Here is a 22,561-nt window from a genome sequence, read left to right as displayed (position 1 = left end):
AACCAGGATTCCTCCCTCAATTCCACTTCATTTGTAAGTCCTATGTATTAGAGGCAATAATTAATTTTTGGTCAGCAGTCAACAAATTCACATAAATCATATCTGTATCATCCATATTTCTAGGCTGTTAAAGAGAACTGGAAAAGTTATTAACTCTTAATGTCCATCCCACCATGGGAAGAAAAGAGCATGGGCATGCCATGAAAAGAGCAAACATGATGCATTTTTGGACTGTGTGCCTAGATTTAAGACATTAGGAGAGGTGGTAATAATAATATTTTGATGTATAGGTGTAGAATAGGTAAATGTACAGAGAAAGAACAACAAAGAACAGAACCAAACAGAAATAATAATGACACATTCTGATAGGTGACAGTATTGGGTAATACAGTGTGAAGAGCCATTTTTCTAAGGTGTATAGAAATGCTGAAGAGACTAATTTAGGAGTTTCAGCTATAAAAGTTTAATAGCAGAGTAATATTACAAAACACAAAAATAGCCTAGCTATTGAAATTACCATTATAGCTATATATATTTGGCTGTAGAGTGCTATTGCCAGGAACGGTACAACATCTGCACTCAAGTCAATGAAAACTTTTAAAATATAAAGTCCCATAGCAACCAAACCAGAAAAAGTCATGGAGCTCTAGGCAAGGTAATAAACACCACTGAGTTTTATTACTCTGAGAACTGAGGAATGAAGAAAGTTGCACCATGAGCTTTGTGAGCTTTTGAGAGAATATTCAAAAATTAGGTTGAATTCTCTGAAACTGAGCTTAATAGGTGGAGTACAATGGAACTGAATTCATAAGAACCTTCTCTCTGTTACAGGCCATGCTTTGCTGGCTAAAAATGTCACCCAGGCAGAAAAGAATGAAGGCATTGGAATATCTCTGCCACCTTCTGCCCCTCAAGTCATTACTTGTAAAAGTACTCAGGCGAGAATAGGGTACTGTAAGGCACACTGAGATAGAAAACAACTATTTTATGACAAATTAGCTTCAGACATTACAGGAGTCTGTGTTGGGAAAATAAAGGAAAGCAGAAAGATTCTACCATGGCAGTCATTTAAACCAATGCTGCAGCCTGGCGGAGTGCTCAGGACTGTCCTTGGTGCGTTCAAGTAGTAGAAGGACTTGTGTGCAGTAGAAGGACGTCTGTGGTTTTGTCACTATTGATCAGTGGGGCACAGAATTCCAGTTTATTGTAATTTCATTTCACCAGCCCTAGACTGTGGAAATGAGTAATCTTTAAACACATTTGCAAAGGGCTGTAAATGTAATTAATAAGCAAAGCTACTCTGCAATGTAGGTGGAAAAGCCCCCTTAGATCAAGGATGCCCAATATACTTTTCAGTCTTGTCTAACCCATTGGAACTTCCAGATTTATGTTTCCTGAAGGCAAAATCTGAGAAACTGATGAAGTATTTTCACTTATAGCAGTTTAAATAAGAAGGTGGTCTTTGTATTAAGCTTCTGCAGCAATCTATGTCCTGTGGTCATATCAAATCCTACTGATAATTTAGATGGCAAGGAATAATATAATGAAGAGTTAAGTTTGTTAGTCAAATCGATAAGGATAACATCATTCCACTTCAAAAGAAATGATTTCTCCAATGAGTATCTAATTTACATGTAAACAATGGTTATTTTTAGTTAATTAAATGTCACGATTGTTCAAAGTACACTTACTGATACTTGTGATGTAGTTAAATCATAAACAACACAGTCAAGGAAAAATAATTTGAGACACATTTGCTTGGACTTGCTGCTACTGGAATATCCCTGCAATTGCATTTTGCTTCCTGGAAATGGGACATACGTGGGTAGCTCCTTTTCTGGCTCTAGTACTAGTATAGTAGCAGGGCTGTTCTCCTTTACAACTAAGAAGGGAATCTGCACTGTGTGTCTTAAGTTATTATTGTATTTCCTGATTTAGAATCGAGATCTGTAACACAGAGTGGATATCTTATCACTTCATTGTTTTGGTAAACCAGAAGCAAATGCTGACAATAGGCATTCCTGTGTTCTCAGCAGTACAGTTGATTTCTTCTCCTGAGGTTCACTTTATGGCTAGAAAATTTTATAGTGACAACTGTATATCTTACTTTGGTTTGTTTTCTGATGTTGATCTTTACTGATTCTTGCCTGCAGTGTATCCTTGAATTTGAATGAATAGACAGTTTATTGTGGAGGAAGAGGAAGAATATACGCAGAGGACAGAGAGGATGGGAATTGGAAGGCTTTGTGGCCTTTAGATTCTGTCATAGCAATTTGATTTCTAATCAGAGACTTTTTTTATTATCCTGGCATCACCTGTCATCCTGATGAGGATAATGATTTAAGTGTGGTACATATGTACTTCCTTTAAATTAAAAATAGGCTCCTTTTAGCTCTGTGGCTCTTCAGGATGTCTTTCATTTTTCTTTGACAAGTTAACACTGGTTTTCATTTTAGCTCAGAATGCAGTTCATAAAATACAAGTAGACAAATTCTGCCAGGGACCATGACTTGTAAAAGCATTTGTAAAGGGATGGCACATTTTCTAAATGTTTTGTTTGTAAAGTAGCTATTAATCAAAAATTTCACTATGCAACAAACAACCGAAAAAAGATTGAATTCACCTCTTTTCGTAAGAAGGAGCTGTTTGTGATGATGGAAATTAGAGATATTTTAGCAGAATTGAATGCTCTCACTCACAGAGCTGAAACCCTGGGTACTGCACGACATGATATGAAACCCAGCTGGAAATCCTTATTTTCTTACTCTGTTACAAACTTGATGGATAAGGAAGTTATGGTTGACCTTTCACGAAAAGCAAATCATGATGTATATATATATATATATATATATACACCTATATTATGTCCCCACTGGATTCCTTATTTATCTGGTATGAAGGAACCATATACATGATTTCTGTTGAAGAACATGTGTAACTGTGTATATTTCTGCTTGGGCTGAGGTTTTTCCTTTATTAGTACTATTGTGTGGATCACCTTGTTGTGATGTATTTTTCAATGCAGAAAGAGAAAATAATAACATATTTTTTAATGTAGGAATGCAAGTTTTCTGTATCTTGAGGCTATCTCAAGCGTTATTTGGATTAAATGAATCATTATTAGGATTAAAATAGGATTAAATGTTAGGATTCCCACTTTGAGGTAATTGGCCTGTGTTGATCTGAGGGTTAGGGACCACAGCATTTTCAAAACCTTGCTCAGAGGTTTCTCACCCTTAACTTTGTGTCACTCATATAAATGTATCATTTTTGGAATTAATATTTGTCATTTGAAATGATGTACATGTAGAAGGAAACACCCACTTTGAACATCATAACAAAAACCTAAATATGGGCAAACTGGTGATGATCCTTGAAAGGAAATTGTAATTAAGTTTTTAATTATTTATTATTACTTCTGTAATCATTTCATGTCTGAACAGTAGCTCATAATAAAAAATCTCTATCACCTAGAGCTGTGAGGCAATGGCTTTCCATTAGTCATCATACCCTGCATAATGAGCAGCATTGCTAATGAGACACAACACACTTCAAAGTTATTCAATCAGCAGTCTGAATAATGAGATTTTACACAAAAATGTAAATACTGGGCATGCAACAAAAGCAGTAAGGTGGATTATAGCTTTTTCTTTTAAGCCACCATGAATGGAAAGATTGAAAGGAATTTAATTACTTTTTATAAGTAATATAGTGTTCCACAGATTCATAAGAAAACAGAATAGGCCAGGGCACTTGGTGCTTTAGAAGAATATGAATTTAAATAATAGACATAACTGCTAAGAATAAGCTTTATTGGAAGCTGTAACTTTGCGTTTAAATTTTTGTGGGAAACATCTGCAAAACATTTCTTATAACGAATCAGAAGAATATTAATACCATATTTGACAAATATGTCAGACTTAAAGATCAGCCTCTAGTATACATTGATGCAAATTACATTAAAATGTAATATAATATAATATAATATAATATGATAGGCGTCAAGCCTGTCAGAATTCAAGGAGCATCTGGACAATGCTCCAGGCATGCTGCTTAACTTTAGGTAGTCCTGTGAGGAGCACAGAGTTGGACTTGATCCCGATGTGTCCTTTACAATTTGAGATATTCTATGTTAACATAATATTACATAACGTAACAGCAACCTGAGAAAGGATGATGTGTGACTGAGAGTTGAACATAATTTTTTCACATGTACAGTCATACGGTTTTTAATCCTGCTACTTGAGAGAAGCAAAACTAGAGGACAATGTTTCAGTTTTATTTAAAATGCCAGGAAAATCAGTATCAGAACTGTTAAAACTAATGGTAGTTTCATGGTAGTTATTACTGAAAAATAAAAATTTTTACTGATTGAAACCAGGAACATTTGGGATTTGACTTTGGATGTTTTGGAAGGTCTATGTTGCAGGATCGTGCTTTTTTCAGAATAATTCCTATCCATTTATAGGAAATAAAAAATTTCTTTGATGTAAAATTCTGCAAATATTCAGGTGGCTCTTTAGAAATCAATCAGTAGGTTATGATTATTAGTAATGCCAAACTCAGTTTTATAGCAGTGTGCTCCCTTTATAATCATGTGAGCAGGGAAAAGATTTGCTGCTGGCCATCTGCTGTTCAGGCAGGCTGCACTAACCTTTCACCTGCCTGAAAGAATGAAGGTGCTCTTTAGAAAATGACACCAGAATTGTATTTAAAATTATTACTTGGAGCTGCAAAAAATTGTCAAAATCTGAACCAGTAATGGATACAATATAACTTTGAATTACTGAGTTATATTGCATTTAAGAGAAATCCATTATATGGGTCCTACAAAATCGATTATCCCTTATGGAAAGAACAAACCAGCAAAGAAACGAAAAAAACCCTCCAAGCAAAACAAAAACTTTGTCTGAAAAATAGGCAAATTTCTAGTGAATATTTTTTACGTTGCTGATTTCACTAAATCTATTTTTACAATGTAAGCCACTAATTATCTCTGGTTATCAAACCAGATTTAGTGGCTGTGAGCTGAATCTCAGTGTATTCAGACTTCAAATGCAAACCATGAAGTTTTTTCTGTCCCCAGTTCAGTGAGAAGCAACTCAACCAAAATCAATAAAGAAATGTCAGTTGTAACAAACTTGTACAGAAGAGATTGGGATTAGGATTTCCGAATTTATCTGTTAAAAAGGGATTGCAACAAAGGACAGTAAACTTATTGAGCTTCAGAAACTTTTTGCTACTTATAAATATCTGATGGTTTAAATACCACTCCTCACAAAATTCATTGCTTCTATTGATCAAATGTGTTTTTAGCTCAGAAGCACATATTCTCTTACTATGAGGTAGCTAGCTGTAAACTGGACCAGGCCTTAAAACAATGGCCCTATAATTTTTAATTGTTCAGTAATAATGTTAATCATGATTAACTCGTTTAGTATTAATTTGGTTCTCATAAAATGCTTGTATAGACCTTCTAGACTAATTAGCTTGACCTTAATTTTGAAGGGTAACCAATGACCGTCTGGTGTTAAAGCTTGACTTGGAGCGAAAGGCAGGCTGGGAGCGGATTCCTGAGCACCAAGTTCAGCCTTTTGAAATTTCCTTCCCACCCTTTGACAATAACTTTGCTGGATAAATACAGCATTGACCCAGTTTGCTGATTGTCAATGAATAATGAGACTTTATGTTCAAAAGGAAAATATTTTGTGGATCTTGTATACCTGTGGATCTCCTTAATTTCTGTAATGTTTGATGTAGTTAAAACTTCTCTACTCTTCTGGGAGTAATAATGCTTGTACATCAGCACAGGAATGTTTAAGAGGGTCTGGAATAAAAGCATATGCCTTAACACCAAGTTTAAACATAAAAAAATTAAGTGTATTTAACATATATTTCTTCAAAAAGGGCCGCACCACACCAAGAGGGAGAGACAAATAATTCCCTGAGAAAATAGTGATTTCATTTGTCCTGTATGCAGGACATCATGACTCCAATAAGATCATACAAATTTCTGTCTCAGCTCTACAGTAAGTGAGAAAAAGATTGTGCATATCACTTCCTTTGCTGTGCCTTCCTTCTAATATTCTAATAGATCTGTCTCTTACTAAGAGACAGAGTTTGAAAATGGTGTTATTAAACTCTGAAAATGGTCTGCAAGTCATTGTTCCCCTAATACACATTTTTCTTCAGGGAGCCCTGCCACAAGGATTTGCACAGCCGTTCTGTGTACACAAACTACCTTAACACAGGTATTGACTCCCATGTGCTTCTAAATGAAACCTGAAACTCCATTGTACCTGAGATTTTATTAATTCAGCATAACAGGGAGGAGGTGAGCCAGTGGTGAAAACGCCAATCTGAGGTGCCACTATCCTATAGTCAGACACTCACACTCCTGACATGTTCATTTGAAGCAAATATTTCTGGAGGGACAGAGATAAGGTGGGTTTATCATTCTTTACTATTAATGCAGTTACAAAACATCTTTTTTACCTGCAGATTATTTTACAGTGTAGGATAAAACCACTATGTACATTTTAGAATTGCAAGTTGAACAGTGTGTTTTCTTCCTGGGAATGCACCTCTGTACCATCTGTATACTGCTAAGCTGCATCTCATGCATTTTGTAAAGCTCATTTTTCCAGGGCCCCTTTATGGCTCAGGATTTAGTAATAATATGCATTTACTTTTAAACCTCCTTTGGATTCCTGAGGTACTTCTTAATTTGATGAAGTGCTTTCTTTCATTTTATAATTCAGAATCAACAACTTATTGACACCTTCATACTTGAAAGAGTTTGGGGTGTTAAAGTGTTTCTGCTTTTGATTTTATCTCAGACAAGAACCTCTATATTCATAATACAAGTTTAAGAGAAAGTAAAAGATTCCATCTCAGCTGTGAGAGATCTGCCCAGATGTTCTCACAACTTCTAGTCATCTCTGAGCTCCCTAAAGCAGATATTCTGATCATTTTAGCAGCCAGGGAATAGAATAATCTAAACCATCCCAACTCCATTAATGTGACCATTTCAGACATGGAAAAACTGAGGTGTGGAAATATATATAAGGTCCTTAATTTATACATTTTGAGGCACTTTTACTCACCTTCTTAATCACACATCAACAACTAAATAAAACCACTAAGGTTGTTTTTTAGGAACCAGCATTCTAGAAGAAGTCTGGCTTATGATTTCTTTTGTTCTGGTTTGTTTTGTTTTGGGTTTTTTTTTGAGAAATAGTGGTGATTTTTCTAAACTGGGATTTTAATGAAGAAGCCAGTGACCCATCCTACACTGACAGATAGAGAGGGATACTTCAAGTACAATAGTTTGATTGCCAGAATTTGACACAAAGTAGATAAGGTATTTTATCTTTTTCATACACTAGATTATGCATTCTCCTTACTTTGGCATTTCTGATATAGTTTCTGAGAACCAATTTTGTCTCATGTGAATGGTTCTCTGGAGAATTTCTTAACTAGAAGCGGCAGAAATGAAAAATAAAGCCTACCATTAGGAGAAAAATATTTTCCATTGTTGGCACAAAAAATACTCAAAATATGCACATGGCCAGGAAAACCACTATTTGAGTTTGTTCAGAAAAATATCGTGCTGTTTTGTCAAAAGTAACACTTGTATCTCATGAAATTGGGCAAGACAAGCAGTCCAAGTTATAGAGAGATGATAAATCACTCCTGTTCTTAACCAAAAGAGTCTCAGGCTGAGAGCTATATACATTTTAAAATTAAGAAGCAGTAGAAGTGAAGATCATTTGCTAACAAATATAGATGCATCTCAAACCCATTTGAAAGCCAGACATTCCCCTTCTGCCAAGAGACAGGAAAGAATTTTGAGCACAGTTGAAACTGTTAAAGCACAACAGCAGTTAATCCTCTTCATTCATTACCAAGTTATGGCTGGAAATAATAATTGCACTGAAACCAATGACCACACAATGAATAGAGAGCACTCCACAAGTGATGACTGTCCAGGTATATTCCTGATTGCTTTTGGTCTGCAGAGGATAGAACTGAATTAAGTAATTTCTAGCCTTCTCTCGTTACCCAGGTAGGGCAATTTGTATCAAATCACACCAGAGGTTCACATAGCTTATCCTTATTGTGCAAACTCAAGTTACACTAATGCAACTGATAAAATTTACTCACCACCTTCCAAGAAAGAGGGATATGAGAGATCCGTGGTAGAAGGTACCTTTGTTCTACCTAAGATTTAGAAGAGTGCAGGGGAAAAAAATTACTTGACGTTATATAGGGCTCACAGCGTTACAAGGCTCATTATATTTTCTCAAAATCCAGGTTATATTTCTTGGCATCTCCTCAGACTTTATCAGTGCAGAGATTCTGACTCTGTTCTGTTCATTTGCACTACAGCCCAGATTTTTTCCTGTCACCACATGTACCGTTGCTTTCTTGCTTTACACCTTCTCTCCTGTGGAAACTTCTCATTTCCATTTGGCACTTCTGTTCCCTGCCTTGCTTCAGAAAACCTTCATCTTTCCTCTTACTGTTGCAATCTGCTACAATTCTTTAGCTCCTTTCAGGTGATTCTGACCACCATCAAGCTTCAACCCACCTACAGGCCCCAGACTAGGTCTCTTCTTGTGCCCCAATACACAGACCTGAACTGAAACCAGCTACTGTGAGGTTTGGCAACAGCACTGGCATTGTGACTCTAATATAAAAATCCATGTTATCAGACCCTGTCAACATTTCTTCAGGTTTAGGTGCTCTGATTTTTCTTTTCACCTGATTTTTTATTTCTAAGGTACTACATTTTCCTAGTTAGAAACTAGCTGAGATTTCCCTGATTGTTGTTAAAATACCACAAAAGGGTGCAAGTCTCTTATGTCCTTGCAAGAAAATTTCAATGTATGTGCAAGAAAAATAAAAAAAATCCCTGTTTCTTTTTTTTCTGAGATGATGAGTTAATCCTGTTAATGGTTTTCCTGTTTCTGCTGCTGTGCTTCCCCCTTCTGTGCAAATACGGGCAGAGTTGCTGGTGTTACATAAAGAATATATAGCAGTAGTTTATTGTCTTCTTCAAATTAAATATTCGGCACATTTTTTTCCTGGTGTTCTTTTCTCCTTTCCTGAACACCTTTGTTGCCTATTACCATAGGCAATATAAACCTGGTTGAAAAGAAATCATCTTTATAGAAACAAGAAGACTGAAACCAGATAGAAATTGCTGCAAAGAATAAATGCTAGACTGATGTTTTCAAAAGAATAAATGCTGTTTTCAAAATTTTGGAAGGTGTACAAGTAATATTCTTCTGTAATCTATTTCCAGAAGTCTCCTGCATTGTGTAAGTCACTCCTTTCATCAATGTCTGTGGCCAGGCAGATCCTAATACTGTCAAAAGATGTTCAAACATGATTATTATTTCAAATATCAATGGATATTTTCCCAGCAAATGGATTTTTGAAAATTTGAGATGTTAAAGGTATATGCACACTGAACTCAGTAACCTGCATCCAGATGCTGATTTTCAGTAAGAAACGTGCCATAAATCAAGAGACATTGTAATTACTGATGGGTATTCTTTACATCTCAAGAGTTGGCTGAGAAGACTGAAAATGTGTATTCTTTGCTTACAGTTGAGGTTGGAATTATTCCTTGCCATGGCACTGGTATGAAGTTTGTTTTAAAACATGAAAGATCCTCTTAAGATTCCTGAAAAATGGTATTAAAATTTATTGTTAGATATTGCTGATTGTGATTGAAAACCACTTCATTAAATTACAGTAGAGGGAGATGAAGGACATCTTGCAGCAATGAAAATGGTTACAAATTTAATTGAAACATTAAATTATTGTTGGAATAAAGGTCATAATCATAAAATGTAATTGAAGGAACTACATTAGCATGTGCCCTAAGGTATCCTTTCCATTTCAAAATATATATTACATATTTGACATTTAAAGAGGAAAGAGGTACCATTTTATCTGGATGGATGAACGGTGATGGGGAGAACTGTTATACATAATACAGTTTAAGAGCCCAATTTTTCAAAAAATCATTTGCTCCTTGCATAGGTGCAACACACTATTTTTATGTCTCTGACTGAGGAAATTCACCTTATTTATTGAGCACCATGGACCTGCTCAGAGCAGAGGACATCGTATCATACACTAAGGCTTTATCTCCGTGGAAAAAGTGTAACTTTTCCCACAGCCTTCAGAGAGTATCCTGGTTTAACTCTGGTTACGTTCATGCCATTTATCACTCCATTTTCTCTCCCTTGCAGCAGGTTAGGGAGCAAACACCGCATAGGGAGAGAAGGGAGAAGCTGCCAGAACATCTATCCATAAAAGCCTGCTGAAAGTACACTGCTAATGCTGCTACAGGACAGCTGTCACCTCATCTCCTGGGAATCACTTTTTCTAAACAGAAAACACCCCAGAACTGAATAAACTTTCTTCTTAATAATTTTTCCTAAATACTCCGCAGTAGTCTCCGAATTCAGATAAGGTCTTGTAAAATATTGTCCATATCTTTCTGCATTCACTGCTATCTTTTGGAAAAAGGACGGGGTATTTTTTGAAATATCTCAGAGGGGGAAATCAGAGTGAGTACACTTAGAAAATTTACATATCTCTGTAGAAATTTTTTTTCATGTGTATTTGGGGAGAAAGTCAGGATAGCCAAGCTGGATTTCATGGATCAGTGCTGCAGATTGAAATGCTTTATTGAAGTAAATCACTTTACACTGTGGAAACAAAATAAGAATCATGCATCAGTTTCTAATAACAAAGTAATTCTTAAGATTCTTCAATAGCAGCAGAAATCCCCTAGATCTTCTTTAATGACCATCATTTTTCATTGCTGTTTCTCCAGACATTATTCCGGTTGCCATATGCCTCCCCATCCTGACCTGTTGCATCAAAGCCACTTGAGGAGCAGTAGAAGACTGCTCAGACTGTTTCTCCTCATCTGATAGTTCAGGTCCATAGTATTTGCTAGAAAGCTAATGCCAAGAGAGTTAGTAAAATACGTTGTAAACCCCGTGAGGTTTTTTCAAAGTTTAAATCTACTTCTGTTATATGTTCTCATTTTTTTTTCCCTTTTCTGCAAGTACCAAAGGCTTCTTTGCCTTCTCCTGCTTTACCTTTTCTTTTTTTCCCATGCTTTCTTATATTCAAATGCATTCCTTTATTAGCAAAAATATTTGATACAAAAATCAAAAAAGATGAATCAGGATTTGGAGAAGATATCGGATATTGCTTCTTAGAATTATGACATGAATTCTGTTTCCCAAACACAGGATTTCAAGATCCATACTGCTATTTTTCTATTCCGTTATATCCAAGCTTCTTCTGAATCCTTCATTATTTCCTTTACAGAGAATTGTGACATGTGACACAATGGAATACAGATTTCAGTACCATTTGGATTTGCATTGGGATCTCCAGGAACCCTGGTATGTAAGTGAATCCTAGATTTTGGCCATTTTGGCAAATATCAGTTCTCAGCAAACACTTAAATGAGCCAGTAGAAACCCTCCATAATAACGTCACAGTGGTTATCTAAATAGGGAGTTCTGATCTATTGTCCTTATTACTGATCTAAATTAATCCACATATTCTGAAAGGCAGTAGGGTGTGCTCAGGATTGAGACCATTGTATGACACTTGTGTGGCTGCATCCTGCAGTGCTGTGTTTTCTGTAGATTATGTCACTACTTTATCTCTCCTCCCTTACATGAACCATTAAAAAAAAAAAAAACAAGTTTCAAAGGAATTCAGCATGAATTATTTAGTATGATTTTTCTGCTTTATAAGCTGAAAGAACAAGATTAATTGCATTGTATTTTTTAGTATTTGAAACATCAGAAAGAAATATAATAGGAAAATTAATATTTGACACTTGGGTCCATTAATGAAATTGGAAGGGATATCCAGTTTACTGATAAGGCACTTCTGAAGACCTATTTAGAGTTCCCGCCTGAGTCATGACATTGATGAAAGAAGTGAAGGAAAAAATATACATAGATCAAATGAAAAAGGAGTAAAAAGCAGAATTATTTAGAGCACAAGGGGCTAAAATGGCAGTGGGTGACCGCAATAATTTCAGGGAATAAGGAAAAAAATGACAAGTGCCTGAGAGGAAGCTGTATATTTTGTAAAAGGAACTAAACTGAACTTGAAATTAAGATTCAGGCATTGCTACATTTCTGTTGCTCAAATAAGCAGAAGATTTTTTCTGATAAATGGTTTGGGTTTTTTTCCTTCTGCTTCCCAACACCCGAAAACTGTTCATTATCACAACATCAAAAAAGACAGATAGAGGTATTCTAGAACAGATGAGACAAGAAACTTAAGTGAAAAATGTGTAGATTTTGTTTACTTGCTATTTTGCCAATTACTTACAAAATCTAAGTGTAGTTTATTGCTAAGTGAGAGAAAGCTGTCCTTAATTACAACAGCCAGTGTTACTTTTCTATTATTAGCTATTTGGTTTTATACTTTTTCTGTCTATTGTCTCTGAATCAATCAGTATAAAAACATGCTTGTGGTAACCGGAATAGTCTCATGGGAGCTGCTGAAGCAAATTAACAAAACGGAGGGACATTTAGCATTTAGAGGTTAGCAGCACAAGAATTCAAAATTCATCTCACTTGCTTTAGCATGGAAAAAAAATCTCAGCCTACAAACAGTTAAGGAAAAAAAATGAAGCAGGATGAGTCTCGTACTCTGTTTATTTTTGATCACTCTCGTGGGGTTCTTATCTATGGCAGTTTTTTATTATACTAAAAAAATATGCAGTTTACAAGTTTTCTATTTTGAATTATTGGCATTATTCCATTCCATTTGAGTTACATAAACAGATCACAGCTCATCACCAGTTGTCAAACCCAGCTGGTTCTTATAATGTGTGGCCAATTTCTCGAATTTCAAATGCACATAATCCATAATTACTGAATACCTAACTTCCAATTCATTCATTTGAATTTGAGGCATAAAACTAGTGCCAGGTCCTTTGTTGAATCAGGAAAGTTGAAAAGCACATAGAAAAATTAGAATTAAGAGGTGCAAAGACTGGTAAAACAGAAAGGAAGATAAACTTCTACTTGTTTGTAAGTACTTCCTAAAGCTACTCAGAAGTCATATGAAGGCTGCAATATCAAATAAAATGGCAGTGAAAGAAAACAGATAAGGAAAAGAAGAAGTCTGGTAGCACACAGAGAAAAGGAGGCAGTGCTGCTGTTTCAGTGTGGCTTCAGTGAATTGCCAGTTTACATCTTAGAAACCTTGCAAGACTGCAGTGAAGCATTTAATGTAATACAGAGGGTCCTGGATGCTGGCAGAGAAAAAATCAGAATACCTTGAAGAGCAATGTCATTATCTCAAAATTTACAGTGATTAAAATTTTTCCAAGCTTTTTATTTTTCCTCTTTCATCAGTGGTTTTTTCCCTTCTAACTGATCATTCATTTTCAGTCCGTTGTTAAACAGCTTTATCAAATGAAGGCTGGGTGGCTCTATAATGAGAACACATCCAATAAAAATGCTTTCAATTACATTTTTAAACTGCAAAATATCAAATTACTGCTGTATGAGGATGCTCCATTGAAAACTCCAGGATTACAAGAGAGGTCATTATGTTTCTCTGCTACATGGCTTTGAAGTATAATACCAGAGTGTCACCTTAAATATGATTCATTGAAAATGTTACAGTGAACAAACCAATTTTTCATTTCTAGAGTCCTGCAATCAGTGAAAGAGTTCATACAAAGCAAGAAACAGCGTAAACTTTAATTTCTTTATTTCTATCACTACTAGAACTTTTGGATGATAAAATAGAAAATATTTTTTAAAAATGTTATCTAGTTTTCACTATATCTGTGATTTATTGAATTCTTATATTTCCCCTCATTGCGGTTATAGCCACAAGTGCTACTTTATTTCATCTTTTGGTTCCCATTCACTAGCTAACAGTGGGCTGATAGAGAAGTGATGGAGTTACAGGAGATCCAAGTTTAGCTCCTTATTTTGTCATTCCCATGATGCCTTTCAGAAATTAATGTTCCAGTGTAGCTAAGTTCCATCTGCAAAAGACATTTAGATACTCAGAAAGCAGTGGAGTGTAAGTGCTGAATCACTTGGTTTTAGAAATCTTACCCAAATCTCTCTGTGGTCAAGTTCCCAATTTCTGTACTCAGGCTTTCTTAATCACCAGGATTACAGATTTTTCAGAGGCCATGTTTAGCATAAATCACGTTTTTTTATAAGAAAACACCAAACCTCAGACCTTTCCATTCAGCATTAATTTTACCTACTTAACTACTGAGTATCACATACCTATTAATGAAGTTGCTTAGGGCAACACAGCTGCATTTTCTACACACTGCCAGAATGACCTGTACGTAGATTAAGGTGGGAGAGTACAATGGGTGTATCTAAATGAAAAATTTAATGCTTTGCAATGGCTCTTTTGTAGTTTGGAGTTATGTCATGTTCACTAGAATAGGCCATGTGTGCAGTTAGAGCTGTTTCCTTCCCAAAGGAGGAAAGGTGGGAGTTCTTTCCTGCAGTATCACCTAGAGCACCCCAATCTCAGGGTGGGCATAAGGTCCTCCAGCAGTTTATTCCCTGGGTACAAATGGGGTCCTGTCAGGAGTGAAAGGCTTGTGCCATGTATGATGTTCAGATCATCAGTGGCTGTGAAAGAGAAGCAGTAAAGTGGATTTCATTACCAGCAAACATAAATTGTGATTGCAGTTCCAAAATGGAGCACCAGACCAAACTTAGACCACTTGGTAAAGCGTGTGCACTGAACAGGACCAGCAGGATTCCTGTGTATGGGAATTCAGGGGTCTGCACAATGCACAGGTCACTTACAGAGCTCTGTACATTCCCTCTGGGTTTGGAGTAGGTACCTCAGAGCCTGATTGCTCCACCATCCTGCACAGATGGAGGGAATCTCACCTTTCAAGCATCAGCTTCGTGCAATTTTTAAGAGCATCTTTTACTTTTTGCACATTTTTGTGGTATCACAGAACGCTATATTCCTGCTGGCAGATGGAATGGATGTTTAACCAGAATTAAATTAACTTTCAAAACTAAATCTGTTTCCCTCTCCCCTTGAGAAATCCTGCCTAAGAACAGTATGCCTCTCTTTTAGCCTACGTAGGGCCAAAACCTCAGGTAGCAGGGCCTCTGATAGCTGTACTGCTTGCACATCTTAGAAGGGGTATTTATGTAGCATTTACTCTTCTAGACTACATTTTAACTGTTACGTGATATTTAGATTCCAAACAATTTTTACTTATTTCCTGCTTGATTTGTATTTTACGTTAAGGATTGTTGCATAATGATTTGCTTTTTGTTGTTCATTGAGCAACTCAGCTTCCAGCTGTGATAAAGTAAACATCTGTCCTTTTCCTGGTGCTGACGTGGGAGGCCATATGGGCACTGAGAAATTCACAATACAAGAACTGCATATTAATGATTAGCTACTTTCCTTCTAGCACAAGGGGTTTCTTGATGATGTGAGGTGTAATAGAATAGAACCACAAAATACCAGAAAAATTCGGGTTGGTTTTCTGGACGTCACATAGTCAAAGCGGAGCTGTCTAGGTCAGGTTTCTCACAGCCTTGTACAGTCACAATCCAAGTAATTATCAAAAGTGCAGGAACTGGACTGAAAGTGAAGAAGAATAATTCAGTCCCCTTCAGACCATGTATCCCTATCCAGTCAATCCATTAATATACATAAAGGAGTATCAGGCACGACTTCAAATGTTCCATGCTCCTTAATATTAAAAAAATGTATTTGTGTAGTTCCAGCTATTGATTGCACAAAATGGGAGATTGTGTCAATATTCATAAACACCGGAAGGGAGGTTGTAAATTGAAAGCAGGGAATAATGGAATTTTTTTATGCCAGTATGCCAAAGCTGCAAGGAAACAGTACATGTGCAAAGATATTTACAATTATGAGTACAAACTAAGTAAAAATGCCTGTGATTGCTCTGACCTTCAACTCATTACATTACTAATTACCTTCATATTCCTCAATATAAAATAAACATGTTTTAATTATATTTATGCACAAGTGCATTTGAAGTTTGGATAAACACTCATGAATAAATGAAAAACCCAATGAGCACCAGACTTTGTAAGAAAAGCACTGACAAAAGATTTAATTGTAGCTTTGAGAGTGGTTCTGATGCAACATTATCCCACCTAGTGTAAGTTTTAAATTATATTTGATTATAAAGATTATAGCTTCTTACATAAAGCAATCACTTGCCTGACAATTCCATGGAAGAGAGAAAGGAAACCTAGCAACATGGCAATTCCAGTTATTATAAATGGACCCTTGCAAAAGGTATAATCTGTTTGAAAACTTTGCCTTTAGTATTTGATGCAAGCTGTAAGTCAACTCAGTGAAGGAGCCTTTAAGTCCTCTATGTCTATGGCCAAGAGAGGAGTTGTGTTCAGGCACCTCATGGATCAAAACCATCATTTCTGAAAGATTTGGCAGGGGTTCTGTGAAGTTATTTCTTAATTGATCCTGAACTTGACATTTTTGACACTATCCCTGACTTTGCTGTTTATCTTTGCCTGTCCACGTCTCCTTGCTAGGATTGCCTTGGTGTGCACTCACAGAGTTGGTTTGCTGCCAACAGGGAATTCTGCAGCATGTGAAAGGATGGATCTGTCATACATAATTTCAGACATTATAAACCCAGTCTTAAAAGGGTTCCTAACTTTGATTTTAGGTGCTTACTATAGGTCTCTGATGTTCCAAAGTGGTAAATACTTTTGCTACTACAAGTACCACAAATACTACACCACCAACTGTTGCAAGTGCTTTTGGTGCATGGTACTACTTATAAAATTGTTTTAACCCAGAATTTCTCTTCTCCGCTTTTCATGTTGTCTGGACTATGAAGCACAGAGATAACAGGCTGCTGACAAGTCATATCAGATATCCTTTAAGTGTATTGGGTTTCCAACACTTTTATCTTGGAAGACTCAATGGTACAGTGCAGGGTATCTGGGATAGCAGTACTGCTAAATCCCAGTGTATTTACTTTTTCAAGGCTGACAATTCCCATCTACCTGTTTTTCTTTAATCATTAAAACAATGAAAATGTAAAAATATCCAATTTACAATTATGTATTGAGAATCCCACATTATATCACCCTTCTGTTGTGATCTGATTGGGGGAAGAGTATAAATGAAGCCTATGTATTTGACTTTAAATTCTTGTGATTTCTTTATGAAGCACCATGAGATTGCAGGTCAAGGCAGTAAATGAAGATGGGTCTAGATTTTTTTTAGGATTCAGTTAAACTGAGCCAAGAGATATCAAACACGACCATCTTTGCCAATAAAATAAAGGTCAAATTGTCACAAAAAACCCCCCTCAGAATATAGAATTTCAACAAAGAAGCATCAGTAAGTAGCTATGTCATATTTATAGTTATATTTATGTTTATTCATCTGTCGGATTTTCAGTGGAGTCTAGAAAAACTAGACACTTGCTATGTTAAGAACAATTATCACATCGCTTTCAGGTTAAATGTTTTTATCCAAATGTCAGTAAGAAGTTTACTCAGTTATTTTTATGCCATGTTATTTTTATAGACACGGCCATGGATTATTACACACACACAGAAACAGATAAATTGAGCACTTACTTACCAGATTGTACAGCACTGCAGAAAGTCAGATGGAGCAGCAGTAGCCTAATTCAAATTCGTTTAAAGTACCTCGGCTCTAACAGGATCAGTCACCTTTTCCTATTAATACAGTATTCCTTTTTCTTCTCCTGAGCTTGACAGTTTTCCATGACAAAAGAGATCTTTCTAGCAATAAAACATACTTCTTTTTGTGTAATTAACAGGGCCAAGAATTTTCCAACAAAGCCACAAAAATCAATGAGTGATAAAGAAAATGTTTTGTCCCACTCAGATTTTCTTCTCAAACACACTTCAATTTCACGCCCTTTTGTAAAACAGATGTGTGCAAGTTATTCAGGCTGTTTAAAATCAAGAAACTTCCTCATAGTCACAGGGTTAAATGTGTACAACCAGGGTCTCATACAGGAAAGTAAAACTAGGTCTGCATATCATTATATGATTACAAAATAGAGCTTGAAAAATATGGTTTCTAATATTCAGTTTCTGCTATTCTTGTCCTGAGGATGATGTTAGCTACCAAAAAATATAGGTTTTTTCAACAAAGCTAAAATTAAAAACATAAAGAGAGGTCAGTACTACCCAGCTAGGAGGTTGAGGAACACTAACTCAGTGTGGCCTTGTCCCTGCTGCCTTTTGAATGAGCCCCTCTGTCTCCTGGCACCTGGGGTCTGCTGCAAAGCAGCCACCTGTGCTGAGGATTGTAGGGACAGACACACTGCCTTCCATTATGTTTTTCACCAGCTTTTCTTCCTGGCTCCTTCTCTGGAACCTGTCCAGCTTGTTTATTTGTGGACCCTACATGCAATTTTCCCAGAATCGAACAGAGGTTTTGCTTTTGAGGAAGTTGAGTTACTGCAGAGAAAATAGGCACAAAAAGGAGAGCAAGGATATAGATGTTGATTGACAGCAAAGACACTCTCTGATAGAAAGTGCTTTCAATTTTTCTGTTATATTCACCATCCAAGTTCCCACTGCCTCTGAATTACCAATTAAAATTCACTTTTGTTAATAAATCTTCTCGAACACACATGACAGCAAATGTTCCACACTTACATCTAGTCTAATAATCAAAATGCTTAACAGTGCAAAATAAATACTCTTGGTGGCTTCCACTGGGTTTTGTGCTTGATATTCTCCTTTCTGACATTACTGTTGTGTCACTCTGTTTAATTGGAAGTAACCCATCCTGCCTGACTGCTCTTTCCTCACTTTTGGTAGCCACTATCTCTGCCTTTCGTTGTGCAGCTTGTTATCTCCAGTGCATGTCCTTTGGGGCTGGCAACCTCAGAGATCTGAAGCAAAGGTCTTTTGAGACAAAATCGCACGTTACAGTGACAAGTTCTCATCTCAGATGTGTTCAGTGTAATTTTCTACTGAAGATGTCATCTTCTAGGACTCTAAATAATATTTTTGTTCAGCCTTATCCACATCTCTGTATTTTTGCAAGTCCTCAATGACTCTGATATCCGCTCCTACTCAGTGCCAGTAATCTTGTTTTCAGTTTCCAGCTAAATAGGGTGTCAGCAGGTGTGTCAACCCATGCTTCCCTGGTGCTACCTCATCATTTTGCAGGGCCAAGTACAGACTGGTGTCTCATTACACTGCCACCTTATAGGCACTTTACTATTTTGACACCGTTTTCTACCAGGCTCTAGGGAGAGGGGATAGCTATCCAGAGGCCCCACGTCTAAACCCGTATTTCACTGTGAACTGCTTCTTAAACTGTGGCCCAGAAATTGCTGTGCCTGTTATGTCCAGTGAAACAGATTTGATGTGCATGATCTTCTGTGTAACTATACTTCCTTTTTCTGAGACTATTTCAAAGGAATTGGGGTAAGAGTTCAGGGCAAACACTTACATATGCCCCTTAATTGTAACCTAATCTCTGTGCTAGGCATTTGGTTTTGCTGTGTCAGCAGTGTGGGTTAGCTTTATGATTTGGCCTTGGTTTTTGGCACATGCAGTAGGCCTTGACAACTTTCTCACCATCCTTGCTCTCCTGAGTCCGTGGTATAAATTATCTCTCTCTCTCTCCTCTTCATTTCTTTCCATTCTCAAATGCCTTTTTTGTAGCGTTATAATGTTTTCAAGCTGCTTTATGAATCACTGTCATTTAAGCACTGTTCCCCTTTCCCTCCAGAGGAAGTGGGAGCCTCCTATTGATTAACTGTGTAAGCTGGAAAATTGCTCTTCTGCCCTCTCTGTGCTAATAACCTAAATTGCTTTCTGCAGGATCTCATCATGGTAGTGCAGCTTCAGCAACCACTGTCTATCTTTTGGATATGACCAGTTAAGAATTTTAAATTATACTGATTTTCACACTCTGAACTTGCCCTTGCACAGTGCTGCCAAATTCCTTGTGGAAGCCTGTCTGAAATCCTTAAACTTCTTCCAGATCTCTATTCCCTTTGCAAATCGTGTCTGCAACTGGAAAACAAAACCAAAACAACGAAAATGACAAAAGGCCCTCTCTATTTGAAGTAGGGTTTGTGAGGCACCGCTTGGCAATGGCAGCAGGTAGAACCCTCATAAGGAGAGATGCTGGATTTTGTGCATCGAGCCAAGTCCTGATCCTCACTCTGAGTGTATTAATAACCATTGGACTCGATAGTCATGTGATTTTAGCCAGTATTTCCCACTTTTGATTCTACTGTTGTGAGTTAATAGTTCCTGAAGGTGCCCAACAGCAGCTTCCCCTTGTACTTACTAACTCCATATTTAATGATTCTATCCTTCCAGCTTTTTTAAATTAACATCTCATTTTGACAAAGCAAAAAAAAAGGCACACACATCTCACATACTTACCTTTCAAAAAATCTTTCCACCCTTTACCCAGAAAAGTGGACATTCTTGATGTGGCCTTAAACATCGCTAAAATCACCTTTAAAGTTACAGCTTTGAATCTGTTAAAACTTCTAAGAGGTTGATTTATAGTTTCATTTTCTTTCAGACCAAAATGCGACTCATATAGCCGCTGATTCTCTCTGTGCCACTATTCCAGGTCAGGCAGGATTCTGGGCTACATAAAAATAAAAAATGAAAGAGGCTTTGAATGTAGCCTCATGTTACAGTAAAACATAAATTATATAACCGAACTTATATAAAGTAGAAAGTATTCATATAAACCAGGAAAAACAGAATAGAAGTAAGCAGAAGTTTATAAAGAACTAACTAACTTCGCATTTTTAAACTTTCAGGAGCAATGAGCATAAATATGGGCTTCTTGCCAGCGCCTTTCTAGTTTTAATGTGTCTATGTTGGAAAAACATTTAGTTTGTCTATTTATTTCTCATTCAGTTGATGATTTTATAACAGCCATGTGTGTACGCATAACTATACATTTATTGATTTAAGTATTTAACAGTCCTCCTGTTACAGGCCAATGCAAAAGTCTTCTTGTAACTTTTTGCCTTTGAGGAGTTTCTACCCAAGCAGAGCTTGAAAAGTTTCCAATGTGGATTTTTATTTTATCCAATGCGAGGAAAATTGACAGGACATGAAATTCCTGCTGCAAAGTAGTTAAATGGCTTTGCTGAACTTATTTCAGACTTGAGGAAGGATTGGTCTAACTTTTAATGTTATGTTATATGGTCTAAGAGATGCTACTTTCATCTCCAAGCTTTGTCTCTCCTATATTCTTTACACCAGTATAGCTACAGTGAAGCAACTTTGAAGCAACCTGTAATTTAAACAATTTGGGATATGAGCTCTCTTTTCCTGTTCTATTCCCAGTATGATAACAGCCTATGTAACTTTACTTGTGAGATTCTAAAATTAATTAAACACCTGCATAAATCTTCAGATTTGGGCTTGCTCAGCAGTGCTAGAGATAAGTATATCTAATATATAGGTAGGTTACAAGCTGACTGAACAAGTAACAAGTTGTTCTTTATATGGGTATTTAAGTGGAAAGCTAAGAGTTCAGATCTCTAATGCTCCATATCTTTATTCACATGTGAATAAAGTCTTCTAATGCAAAAGGATTTGCCACTTCAATAAGAGTTGTGAAATTAAGCTTAACCTTTCTCTTCCTTGTGCATTTTGTTAATTAACAATTAACTTTCACAGATTAAACTTCCAAAAATCATTGCGCAAAAGCTGCTTGAGTCCCCTTTCAATGCCTTTATGTCCAGTACTTCAGGAGAGTGTGAAGAATGTTTCCTGGAAATGTAATAATCTGGTGGATTACTGAGTTTTGATCATGTCTTGTGCTTTTATGACTATGGAGATGTGTCCATCTCTGTCATACAAGATTTATTACTTAGAGTAGTCCAAAGTTGTAGGTGGTGAGTAACAAAAACTAGAATAATAAAAGAGTGTGTCATCTCACTTAAAACATTTTTTCCTGGATTTGTTTTGCTGATGAAAAATTTTAAAAGGAAGAGTCCACCTTCGGAATCAGTGCAGAAAGTATTGGTCAGAGATGTGCTTTAGGTCACATTAAGGCAATGTAAGTGAGGTTTATGTAACAAGTGAAAAATGGATAAATATTTTCTCTTGAAATAAATACATCACAACAGGAAGCTTAACCAACAGCAAAGCCGAGGGTAATACCTTCAAACAATCAGCTCAGAAAAGTGCTAGTTTGCATGACACCAAGACAAATTTCTCCTTCAAATGGGGAAAACAGCCAACTGCCTTCGTGTGAGTTACAGTGATAGTGCTGCTAATGGAACTGAGCATCTACTCCAGCTTCTTCCTATCCTCAGACATCAAACAAGTCAAACACTGTGGTAAAATTCTGTCTTAGATACAGGATACCCTTGTACACAACACAGCAGTCAGCTCCCCTGGTGTGATTCCCCTCTCTTATTCCCTTCCTGCCCGCATGAAAAGGAACAGTATTAGTTTTAAATAATTTATTTTATTTGGTGTATTCAAAAGAT

At 36.5% G+C, this 22,561-nt stretch overlaps 1 long non-coding RNA gene across 1 annotated transcript in view; it reads left to right on the top strand.

The window, feature by feature from the left end:
• Window positions 1-22,561, top strand: part of LOC116444590 — a 55,606-nt gene that overhangs the window by 9,899 nt on the left and 23,146 nt on the right. Inside the window, exon 3 of the long non-coding RNA XR_004240393.1 lies at window positions 11,365-11,441. This is a non-coding gene — a long non-coding RNA (uncharacterized LOC116444590). The remainder of the gene's footprint in view (window positions 1-11,364; window positions 11,442-22,561) is intronic.

This window comes from Corvus moneduloides, chromosome 5 (assembly GCF_009650955.1).
Source record: "Corvus moneduloides isolate bCorMon1 chromosome 5, bCorMon1.pri, whole genome shotgun sequence".
In the NCBI taxonomy this organism is placed as follows: Eukaryota; Metazoa; Chordata; class Aves; order Passeriformes; family Corvidae; genus Corvus; species Corvus moneduloides.
Note: the sequence above shows the minus strand (reverse complement) of the source record. Positions and strands in the feature narration are given on the sequence as shown.